The sequence below is a fragment of the Lissotriton helveticus genome, chromosome 7, assembly GCF_964261635.1.
Source record: "Lissotriton helveticus chromosome 7, aLisHel1.1, whole genome shotgun sequence".
NCBI lineage: Eukaryota > Metazoa > Chordata > Amphibia > Caudata > Salamandridae > Lissotriton > Lissotriton helveticus.
Window position 1 is genome coordinate 717,209,664 of NC_136068.1, and position 12,668 is coordinate 717,222,331.

Sequence of the window (12,668 nt, forward strand, 5' to 3'; positions counted from 1 at the left end):
ATTTCCCCTTTTTTTTTTTTATCCACCTCTTCTCTCTCCAGCCTCATCTTCCTGGCGGAGGTGGGTGGGTTCGCTAGTGAATCCAGAAAGATCTTCAAGCTGCAAAACTACACCGACAGGTAAGAAAACTATTAGTTTTGCAGCGTGAATCTTTCTGGATTCACTATGCTGTGCATAGATTTTGTAGCGGTTTCTCATCTCTGTGGCGGCTGGGTGGAAGATGAGCGTTGGGTATTGAATATGTGCTGTAGCACCTTCTGTCCAACTTGAGCTTCCTTGTTCATTTGAATATCCACACAGTAGTGCTTCGTGAACGTGTGCACCGAAGCCCATGTTGCCGCCAGGCATATGTCCTGTATGGGTGTGTTAGCCAGGAAGGCTATTGTAGCGCCCTTCTTCCTAGTGGAGTGGGCACGTGTCCCCTCTGCCAGCTCTTGTCCTGCACGCTTGTGGCAGAGTTGAATTGTCTGTGCGATCCATCGTGCAATAGTCTTTTTGGTTACTGCTTTTCCCATGAAGCGGTTTGCGAACGACACAAAGAACTGTTTTGTTTTCCTGTGTCCCTTCGTCCTCTCAATGTAGTGCATGACTGCCCTTCTGGCGTCCAGGGTGTGCAGGGCTCGCTCAGCGCTAGTTGTTGGTTTTTGGAAAAAACTTGGTATCTGTATAGACTGGTTCATGTGAAATTTGGATACCACCTTCGGCATGAAGTGTGGGTCAGTCCTCATCACAACCCTATCATTGTGTATTTGTATGTAGGGTTCTTGTAGCGTCAGCGCCTGAAGCTCGCTTACTCTGCGTAGGGACGTTATTGCAACCAGGAAAGCTGTTTTCATAGTTAGCATCTTTAGGGAGGCCTTGTGAAGTGGCTCAAAGGGCTCTTTCATGAGTTCTGTTAGGACTATGTTCAAGTTCCATGCAGGTGGCGGCACCCGCTTGGGCGGTGCGATCCTTTTCGCTCCTTCTAGGAATCTCTTCACCACCTGTGATGTGAAGAAACTCCTGCCCGTTTCTCCCCTTGTGTAGGCGACTATCGCTGCCAAGTGAACTCTTAAAGAGGATGAACTAAGGTTCTTCTCCAGCAAGTGCGTCAGGTACTTTAGCACTGTGGAGTCCTTCTTCATTTTATTGTGAAGTCTTTCTTGTCTGCACCATATTGTGAATCTTTTCCACTTTGCAACGTAGCACTTCCGAGTGCTGGGCCTTCTTGCCTCCCGAAGGACCCTCAGGGTGCTTTCTGGCAATCTCAAATGTGCGAACTCTATGTCCTCAGGAGCCACGCTACTAGGCTCAGGCTCTCTGGCTCTGGGTGTAGCACCTCTCCGTTCTGCATGGAGAGTAGGTCTTTCCTCCTGCTGAATCTGTGGGGTGGACCCTGTGTCATCTCCATGATCTGCGAGTACCAGGTCTGCCTCGCCCACTGTGGTGCGACCAGAATCAGTGTCATGCTGCTCGCTCTGCACTTGCTCAGCACTCTGTGCATCAGTGGTATCGGGGGAAAGGCGTAAGCAAATGTCCTTGACCAATCTATCCATAGGGCATTCCCTAGTGACCCCTCCTCGGGCTGCCTGGATGCGAAGTTTTGGCATTTTGCATTCTGGCTTGTGGCAAACAGGTCCACCGATGGTGTCCCCCATCTGTCGAATAGGCACCTTGTCTCCTGAGCATTGAGCTCCCACTCGTGGGATGCCGATGTCTGTCTGCTGAGCCAATCTGCTTGTATGTTGTCCTTCCCTGGTAGGTGTACGGCTAGCAGGTCTATCTTGAGAGGGATGGCCCATCTCCATATCTCCTACGCCAGCGTTGAAAGCGGGGCTGACTGTGTGCCCCCCTGCTTGTTGATGTAGAACATCGCAGTGGTGTTGTCTGTTTGTATCAACACCTTGTGTTTGTACAGTCTTGTTTGAAAGGCTTTCAGTGCCAGGAAGATTGTCTTCAATTCTAGGTAATTGATGTGCTTTGTCGCATCTGTTGGCGTCCACAGTCCCCTCACTTTGAGCTCCTCCATGTGAGCGCCCCATCCCTTCAGGGATGCGTCTGTGGTGATGGTCACTGTTGGCGTTGGGGGCGTTCCCTGGTCCACCATGTCATCTCCTTCTGCACTGCGTGCGTTACAACCACTAGATCCTCCCAACTGCCTGTCGCTTGTGACCATTGCTCCTGTAGCCATTCTTGAATGGGTCTCATGTGGAGTCGTACATTTGGTACCAGGTGGATGCATGATGCCATCATGCCCATGATCTTGCTCGCAGTCCTCACTGTCCGAGCTTGTCCCTTCCGGTAGAGGCGAGTTTCCTTCACCAGCGCCCGCGCCCTCTTCTCGCTGGGGAACACCCTGCCCTGTAAGGTGTTGATCTGTGCTCCCCGGAAGATCTTCACTTGTTCCGGCTCCACTGATGATTTCTTCCAATGGATGCAGAACCCCAGGTTTATGAGCGTGCTCGTCACTGTATGTGCGTGCTGCTTGCATTTCTGGTATGAGTTTGCTTTCACCAACCCGTCGTCCAGGTAAGGGTATACGTGTATTCCTTGCCTTCGCAGGTGTGCTGAGACTGCTGCGAGGCACTTTGTGAAAACTCTTGGTGCCGATTTTAGCCCGAGGGCAAGTGTCGTGAACTGGTAGTGGCTTTCTCCGATGGTGAACCTGAGCATGTGTTTGTGCCTTCTGTTCATTGGGATGTGTAGGTTGGCGTCTTTGAAGTCTATTGTGACCATGAAGTCCCCGATCTGCAATTGCGGGAGCACCTCTTGCAGGGAGGTCATTTTGAATTTTTGTGTTCTTATAAATTTGTTCAGGAACCGTAAGTCCAGAATGGGTCTCATTGTTTCATCTACTTTTGGTACCAGGAAGTACGTTGAGTATATTCCAGTGTTTCTTTCCTTGAAGGGTACCCGTTCTATGGCCTGCTTCCGAACGAGTTCCTTTGCCTCCTCCTGAAGACCCTGCAGCTGCTTGCTTGTGGTTTTCTTTTTGTTTTTCTGCTTGTTGGCTTCCCCTCCAACTCTATGCAGTATCCGAATTGGATAATGTTGAGGATCCATTTGCCTGATGTGATTTCTCTCCATTCTTGGAGGTAAAATCTTAATCTTCCTCCCACTGGTGTCATGTGGTCGTAGGTGTCTAGTTTGACCTGACCCCTCTGTACGTGCTGCCCCCTGGGATCTTTTCTGTGGGCGGGCACACGGAGTTTTTTGAAGTCACTTAGAGGCGGGCTGCTGTCCCCCTCTTCTATTTTGTCCACGTCCATTTCTCCCTCGAAAGGACTGGCCGCTTGGTTGGTACTGCCAGGACTGCTTCTGCTGACCTTGCTGAGCCTGCGCCTGGTGTGATGTACCTGGCTGGTTTCCACCTCTCCCGCCGGGCCTCCGTGACGGGGTGCCCCTTTTGTTGCCTCTGAACTGCAATGCTCCCATGGATCTTGCTGTTTCGTTATCCTTTTTCAGTTGACTGAGCTTTTCATCAACTGTTGTTCCGAAAAGCATGTTGCCGTTGAACGGTGTGTTCAGGATGCTGTGTTGCACCTCCGGTTTGAAACCTGAGATCCTGAGCCAGGCGTGTCTCCTTTCCGTGACACCCATCATCATGAGCCTGCTGGCGGTGTCTGCCCCATCCAGGGCCGTCATAAGGCAAGAATTTGCCGCGTTTTTCCCTTCTTCGACCAGTTTTTCGGCCTTCTGCCTGGCATCCTGGGGCAGGTCCTTCACCAACTGCCCCAGCCCCTCCATGATCTGGTACATGTGCCTGTTTATCAGGGCGTTGGAATTAGCCATGCGCCAGTGGGTCACGGCATTCCGTTCGATCCTTCTGCCCACCAGATCCATCCTTTTGCTCTCCTTATCCGGTGGTGGACCCGAGGTAGTGGGTACGTTAGCCCTCTTCCTTGCTGTGGCCGTGATAATGGAGTCTGCGGAGACCGTGCCCTGAATGTAGGCTGGGTCCTTTGAGGAATGTTTGTACTTCTTCTCTGTTCTGGGAGTTACTGCCTTGCATGTTGCGGGTTCCCTGAATGCTTCCTCCCCCTGAGCCAAGACGCTGTCGAGCATTGGAAGGAACTGGCTCCTTGTTTGTGTTGGGAGCAAAGTCTCTAGAAGGAAGTCTGCTTTCTGCTTCTCTTAGTCGAGCTTGAGCTTGAATGCTGCTGCGGCAGATTGTATCACCGAGTTGTAGGCCCCGATGTCGTCCGGCGGCGAGGGCCTAGAGGGGTATGTGTCGACCACCTCCTCCGGGCTGTCGGTGTCGACATCTATGTAATCTACCTCCTGTAGGTCAGAGGGTGCCGACTCTGCGTCCGTCCTGCTGTCCTCTTCCTCCCCATAGTTGTAACTATCGTAGGGATTGCCGTACTCTTCCTGGTCGTCGACCACCTCGACGTCCTGGTCTTGTTCCTCGGCGACCTCTTCTTCCTCCTCGACCACCTCCACCACCGGTGGCTTGGTCTTGTGAGGGATCGTGAAGGCTTTCATCTTAGCGTCAAAATCTTTCTTACGCTGCATGATGTTCTCCATTTCGGCCTCGAGGCGCCTTCTCTTCTTCTCCATCTCGGCCGCGTGTTACGCGTCGGATGGATCGGCCGTTCTTTTCGGCGGTTGGCTCGGTGCCGTGCCTTTCGGTGTCGAAGTTTTCGACGTCGAACCGGATTTTGGGTCTCTGGCCGTCGTCGTTAGTTTAGGGTCTTTCTCCCTCGGCGTCGATCGATCCTTTTCGTGGACGATTTTCGACATTTTCTGCTGATCAGCAGCTCTCGGCGCCGGGGACTCCTCCTCGGTGGATCCGCTGGGCCTGTGAGTAGTCGCGGACGCTGCCTTTTTTGGCGTCGGCGCTTTCGGGGTCTTGCCCTCGATTTTTCGAGACTCAGAGTCTCTCGGGTTCTTTGGGGCCGAAGAGTCTCCTACCTTATCAGAAGTCTTCGTGTAATCGGTCTCTACGACCGTGTAGCTGTCGTCTTCGGCGGCAGCGTTGTCTTCTTACTCGGAGGACATCCCCAGCTCGTAGAGGGATGGCGTCGGGGCCTTCCCCTGCAGGGCGTCGTGTGCTACCCTCTGCCTCTCTCTCACACGAAGGGTCTTCGGGGCGAAGGCGGAGCAGGCGTTGCAGTCCCCGCATTCGTGATTCACCGGTAGGCAAAGGTTGCATACCGGGTGCTGGTCCTTCTGCGCGTACTTGTGGTGGCAGTTACGGCAGAACTTGAACGGCGTGTTGTCCATCATCGAGCGTCCAGGGCCTCCCTGGTCGCGTGTTAGTCGACGGTCGTCGAGGATCTCGATGAAAACCGCCTTTTCCTTGCTGATTGTTCGTCGATGAAGTTCCCTGGAGTCTTCAGATGACTTCTCCTTGCGTTTTCTGTCTTTTCTTTCTTCTTTCTCCAAAAATGTCTGGAGCCCAAACGGGAACGATCCAGGCCCGACCGCGGAAAAAAAGAATCTGAAGATGGCGCCCAAGAGTGGGAGCTTCCGCAGGAAGCATGCCGACGTCACCGGAAATACACCCAAGGGGTGTGACGCCGACGCCCACCTGGTCTACAAAAAAAACAAAAAAAACTAAGAAAAGACTACGAATCCGGACCCAACCACAAGACCGCGGAATAATGCACAGCATAGTGAATCCAGAAAGATTCACGCTGCAAAACAAGGGCAATGATAACCTGGATAAGTGCAGATTGCGTTAGGAATTGGGCTATTTTCTTTATTTTCTTAAGTTGAAAGAAACTGGCGGAGACTACTGTACCAACCTGTCCTTTCAAAGAGAGATCTGCGCTAAGTGTGACCCCCAAACTTTTGACCGAGGGAGATTTACAAGGTGGGACCCCCATACTAGCTGGCCAAAAACATGGGCCCCAGCTTAATTCGCTTTTTCCAGGCAAGACCAATTCTGTCTTGCCTGGGTTAAGTTTTAGATGGTTGAGGTTCATCCACCTCTGTATGTGTGTCATGGTATTCTGAAATTCTAACACAGAGTCTACAGTATTAAGGGGAAAGACAAGTTGGAGATCATCCGCATAATTATAGATAGTGACTTTAGCGTTCCTAAGGGAGTGCAGTAGTGGACGGAGATAAAGATTAAATAATAAAGGTGATAATGATGATCCTTGAGGGACCCCGCATATAGTGGGAGTTCTGGGGGCTGTAAAGGTACCAAGTCTTACTGATTGCGTGCGTCCTGTAATAAAAGAGGTTATCCAGCTTAAGGCGGGGCCCCTGAGGCCGGCTTGTTCGACACGGTTGATAAGAATGGTATAATCAACCGTGTCGAACGCGGCCGACAAATCAAGGAGCACAAGGGCCTGATGAATGCCTCTGTCAGCATTAGATCTTAAGGTATTTTGGACAGCAAGGATCACGGCTTCCGTCGAATGACAGGGGCGGAAACCAGCCAGGTTTGGTTCCAGGTATTCTGATTTTTCAATGAACTTGGACAAACAAGTGGAGACATGGGGTTCCAAAATTTTTGATGCATAGGGCAAAAGAGAGATTGGCCTATAGTTTGTTGGGTCATGTGGGTCAGCTCCCAACTTTTTATTCAGTGGAATCAGCAAGGCATTCTTAAAGCTGCTGGGCACCTTGCCCTGTAAGAGTGATTTGTTTAACAGTGAAAGAACGCCCTGTGGAATGGCCAAACCCACCTCTATGAAAATGTGTGGGGGACAAGTGTCATCAGGTGATCCGGACTTAACTCGTACAAGAAGGTCAGACAAAGTTTTCATGTCGATGGGAAGGTATCCAATATGACAGGATTATGATAAATATCATCCAGAGGGGCAGGGGCAGGGAGATTAAGTATGCTCCGTTTTATAGTAGTGATTTTATCTATAAAGAATGAGTTCAAAGAGTCACAGAGCTCTTGTGTGGGGGTAACCGAGGGGGTTGTTCTGTCACTGTTACAAAGATCGTTCACTATTTTGAACACATCTTTTGTTTTGTTCTGTGAATTCAAATTTTTTTCTGCGAAATAGTTAGTTTTCTGGTTTAAAATAGATTTTTGATAGTTTTTACGGGCCAAACAGTAATTTGCTTTGTCTTGTGGTAGAAACCTAGTCCTCCACTTCCTTTCTTTTTGACGAACTTCGAGTTTTAAGGTCTTCAATTGTGAGGTAAACCATTTATGTGCGTCATTGGGGCGTGAGCGGGGGAAATTCACACAAGGTGCATGAATATCAGCTGCCAGTTGGATCCAGTGTGAAAAGGTCTCCTCAATGACATCGATATCTTTAGTCATTGAGGGCAGGGTAGTGGCCAAGCTGTCCAAAAAAACCGAAGTATTAATACCCTTCCATTTCCTAATTTTTCCACCCGCCCAAGTTGGCTGTTTCGTGCTTACATCAACTGTGAGTGTAAAATGTATAAAAAAAATGATCAGACCAAATACAGGGAGTTATGGAGGGAGTGGATAGGGAAAGATTATAGGACCAAATTTGATCTAGGCTATGGCCTTTCTCGTGGGTGGGAGAGTGAATGTGTTGGGTTAGGTTCAGATCCGAGAGTAGGTCCTTAAGTTCTGCTGCCTGGGAGTCTGCCTCAATGTCGTCAAACCAGAGGTTGAAGTCCCCAATTAAAAGTTTTACAATAATTTGTTACTAGAGAGGCCATTTGTTCGGCCAGTGATGCAGAAAAAGTGGGCATGGATTGGGGGGGGGTCGATAGATCAAGACTAATAGTAGTGCTCCACTATCAGTATTAAAAACAATATTCTCCGTGCCGGTCAGGACGAGAGAGGGGAGTGTTATAAACTTATGAGTGTTGTGAATAATGGCAGCCACTCCTCTGCCCTTTTTGCCGGCGGATCGGTTAGCGGTTAAAATGTAGTAATCAGATGGGAGAGAGGCCAAAATATCTGGCAATGAGTCCTGGGTAAGCCAGGTGAAGGAAGGTAGATCCCTGACTATGGTTGCCCCCAACTTTTTGCCTGGTGTTTTGCTGGTTTTCTGACTTAGTTGACCTGGGGCCCTGCTATTCAGGACCCCAGGCCCACTGCTCTCTCTGTAAAATGGATTCCATGTACCTTAGGTACATATCCAATTGGATACTGAGTCACCTTATCAGTCCCTGTACAGTGTACCTTAGGTACCCAGGGCATAGGTGTTCCCAGGGCCAACCAGGGGCTGCAGCATGTATTATGCCACCCCTGGCTGGCCATCCAAATCTGACACAACTGGCTGCTTGACAGCTGGGGCAAGGTGGTGTAATCACCCTTTGCTTTAGATATAGTATACCTATATCTAACCCTAAAAATGGACACACAGATCTCCTGTCAGTCACTCCTATGGCAGGCCTTGACAATCCTGAAGGCAGAGTGCTTGGAATCGTGTGAGATAGTGCTCTGGCATGAGCTGAGCCTGTCTGCGGCTTTCGGGATCCATCCCTTAGCCGTTTCCATGATATAGCATACCACATACTCTTAAGTGCATTATAATCCTCGCGGTTATATGCCAACTCTGGTATCGCTTTATCAAAACATGTCGAGTAAGGTGTCATACGAATTGGAATACTAACCCCTCGCCAATTCTGGCGACGGGGTTAGCATTCCACCCTTCTAGAGGGACACGACATGTATGTAACCTGTAACCCCGGTTAAAGTCAGACATAGCCTCAGCTCCACAAGATGGATGCTGCCACCGAGACACAAGTCTGCCCTCCTGCTGCTGGGAGTCCTCCCAGCACAGGAGGCAAGGACAAAGGGTTTCCTGCCAGGGGCAGTGCCAGCACCGTCCCAGACAGGGTTTTGTGTATTCTAGGTAGGCAGGGCTTCAGAGGAAGGTGACTGCAAGTGGCACCCCAGTGCTCACTGTGCATAGGCCGGCTGAAACCAGTTCCAGGGGCACTCCAGCCCCTGGCCTGGGGAAAGCCCGCCAAAGGAGAGGGGTGTAACCACCCCCCTCCTGGTCCCACCCATAGGGCAGGACTTAGTCGCGTGCCAGCCCCCTTTTCCAAGATAAAGGTAGGAGCAGGCCCCCTTCCAAATTAGATCATCTTTGGAATCAAGACACGACTTTCTACGAAAGGACATCAAGATTTCTTCTTCAAGATTCTCCCTTGTGACTAAGGAGTAGTCACCCTGCATCCGCAGGCACCATCTTAAGAACACTGCGGTCTGCTGTAAGTCCTTCCTCCGGAATCTGACTGCCCAGCTCGACGAGAACCGGCTTCCCTGGCACCTCTGACCTCTACCCACCTCTACAGCCAAGCTGAGAACCGTGGGTGCGACGAGACCTCGAGGGACCGGCCATCTTCAAGACTGCACGACTTCTTCCCAGCACGACCGCCGAGGGATCCTCTGGTGAGTGCTTTGGGGTCCGAGAAGCCCCGACCCTGAGCAGCTCCAGCACCGAAGTTCAGCCTCCCAGCATCTCCACGATCTGCGTGGGGCCCTTCTGCTTTTTGCTGCTCACCGCGTTGTTTGGCTACTAGCCCGCTGGCTTGTGGCCTTCTTACCAACGCCCGACGACATCACTGTTGCTGGTCTGGTTGCTCCAGACTGGCCCTTGCTCCCTTCCAAGAGAGGAGCACCCCGGACCCTCATGGTCCACTCCAGACGCCATTTTAGGTCCACCGCGTGGGCTTGAATTTGCCAAGACTTGTTGCCCCAATCCTGGGTCCAGCGACGTCGAGAGCATCATCCATCGTGGGACAGCTTGTACCTCCATCCTGGTCGCCGACAACGCCTCCTGGTCCGTGAGACTACAGAGCCCAGCGTCGCCCACTCACCTAGTCGAGGTGACTACCATCCTGTGCCCTCCTGGTGCCACCTGACTACTGGCTAGTAGTCACGAACTTGGTCCCCTCTGCTTTCAGGTGTCATCTATCTTCGATCCAGGCTTGGATCACCCGAACAATCTTCACTGGTCGCCTGCCAGCAACTCCTTTCCTTCAGGCTCCTGGTTCGTCAACGAAGAATCCCGACGTCTTTTCAGACCTATGCAGCTGCAGCCCCTGGGCTAGGTAACTTCGGCATTTCGGTGCCTCAGCATAGCCTCACTATCCAAGGGTCCAGATCCACTTTCGTTTTTGACCTACCTAGTCGGGTTCGCCCGAGAACACTAACTTTGTGAATACTAGCTTCCATAGGCTTTTTCCCGCCTTGCGCGTGAGAGTTCCCACTCTGCACGTGGCGCCCCTAGGCCTCCTGCTCCTAACCTGAGTGTTCAGTATTGTAGGCCTAGCGTTTCTAAAGCCTCTGAGAATCGTTACTTACCTGCTAGTAATTCGCATTCCACTTGTGTAGTATATGGTTTTTCGTGCCCCTCGGGCATTTGTGTAAATTGTGCTAACTTAAGTATTTTTATAAGAGTTTTGTTGTGTGCTTAGCTCCCTGTCTCATAAAGAGCCAGGGTAGTCTTGTTATAAATAAATACACTGTTTATTTTCATAACAACTTGTGTGGTGTCCTTTCACTGGGTGTTAAGGGGTAATGTGATGGTAAAACAGCTGGCTTAACACGCCCTCTAGAGTCTTAGCCTTAGACTGCTCGTATCCATGCTACTAGGATAGCTGGTCTATAAGGTTGACTTACAACCAATCATCAATAAGGGTTGTTTGGACTGATACATAGTGATCACTAGAATAGTGAGCACTGCATATCAGGCCAACTTCTCACACCAGGTCTCAGTTAAAAACACAATATCAGGTTTCTCAGATGTCAGTAATAGAAAAATATCTACTTGGTGTTTGGCCATGGAGAGCGTGTTCAAATAGATGCAGCGGAGTTTAATCTGTGGTTTCGAAGGTAGCTGAATAGCAGTGTGTGAGCATAGGTTGGGGCTGGGATTGGAGACTGTATATTTGATTTTTGAGATGCCGTATAAGGAGGTACGTTTTAATACGTGCACGGGTAAGGCAGGGCAGAGGTGTTCGGGAGGTCTTAAATTAAGTAGATTAAAGGAATAAGTATGTTTTTGCCCATAGGATATGGCCCCTGGCCCCAGCTGGCCGCGGACGGGCGCAGATGGGCTTACCTTAGGCGCGCCATCATCGCGCCCGCTGCGCTCCCGGATACACATTGCGTTTTAAGCCCTGCCTCCCCAGAAGAGCTAGACCGCTAGCTCCGGTCCAGCCCGATCCAAGATGGCGCCTCGCCCTCCACGCAAACGGCACAGTCAGCCGCGGTGGAACAGGGCGAGGTACAGTTCAATTAAAGCTTTCCAACAATACAGTGCACATTAATGGTGAGTGATACTTAAAATTCTTTTAAAATATGGCGAAACAGCAACGACATCTAAATCATGCCCGCGCTGTCAAACTTTCCACAGAGTATTGTGCGCGATGTAGCGCTAAATATTGCGATCAGTTCCCGCAGCGAACCTCAGGAGCTGCCACCAACCTGAGAGTCCTCGGAGGGCCCTGGACTTTCAGTTGTTTTAAGCCCTGCCTCCCCAGAAGAGCTAGACCGCTAGCTCCGGTCCAGCCCGATCCAAGATGGCGCCTCGCCCTCCACGCAAACGGCACAGTCAGCCGCGGTGGAACGGGGCGAGGTACAGTTCAATTAAAGCTTTCCAACAATACAGTGCACATTAATGGTGAGTGATACTTAAAATTCTTTTAAAATATGGCGAAATGGGTATATCCATCATGAAGGATGCCTGCATGCCCCCAGAGAAAATCATGTAAAGGAAACACGGGACAACCTACTCACATGGAACCAGGGTACGTAATCTATAACAAGAAACAGTGGTTCCTGTAGGAAAAATATATAAGTTATAGACAATGCTAATGTGCAAATGACAATCAAAAGGAATAATGAGGATGTCATAAGGAGAAGCAAGACCATATACAACGTAATTCTTATCAATTCAAAATGTTTATATACATAAATCATCACAGTTATATCCAAAAAAAGTGCATAGTGTCCCCAAGCGAACATGGAACCTACAAAACAATATAGACCATATTTAAAAGCGAACCATTTACCAGTCTCTACTATCATATTAGAAGGCTGTGCTTATTATGTATGAATGTGATGGTCGACATTTGATTATTATTGAAAACATGTCTCCATGTCACAAAATGTTACGCACTGTTTTGTACGTTCCATGTTCACTTGGGGACACTATGCAGTTTTTTGGGATATAAATGTGATGATTTATGTATATAATTTTGAATTGATAAGAATTTGGTTGTATATGGTCTTGCTTCTCCTTTTGACATCCTCATTACCCCTTTTGATGGCCATTGTGCACATTAGCATTGTCTATTAGTTATATATTTTTCCACAGGAACCACTGTTTCTGGATATAGGCCCAGAGAAAATCATGGCATACATCCAGAAGTGATTACATACCTACACTATCTGTGGTGACCAGCCCTGTCTGCAAAATATATTTGGCTGCATCATGTCCTTTGTAGGAAATTTGCATTAAGGGATTTCGAAACCTTTCAGGGAGGACGGGTATGAGCTGGCTCACCACGCCCTGGTGGCATGACTTTATCTGACCAAGAGGAAGACCACATTCAAAGACTAAAATGCCAAACTGATGGAGAACACTCTTGCCAAGCACATCAATGTGCTTCAACTCTCCATCATGGAGGTCAGTAGGCTAAGCGTTCAGATCGACTTAGTTAGCTGAAGCTTGCACAACAAATATTTCAGGTGTTGGGTGACGAGGCAAGAAGGCTGGGTCATCCGAAGCAGGGCTATGGTTCCTAGCGATAGAGTAACTTTCTAATGGAATTAAACAAGA

The 12,668-nt window shown here is 49.7% G+C and overlaps 1 protein-coding gene across 1 annotated transcript in view; it reads right to left on the reverse strand.

Annotated features, from left to right (window-relative positions):
- Positions 1-12,668, reverse strand: part of TCERG1 (transcription elongation regulator 1) — an 800,085-nt gene that overhangs the window by 583,877 nt on the left and 203,540 nt on the right. The gene's annotated exons all lie outside the window — the stretch shown is intronic.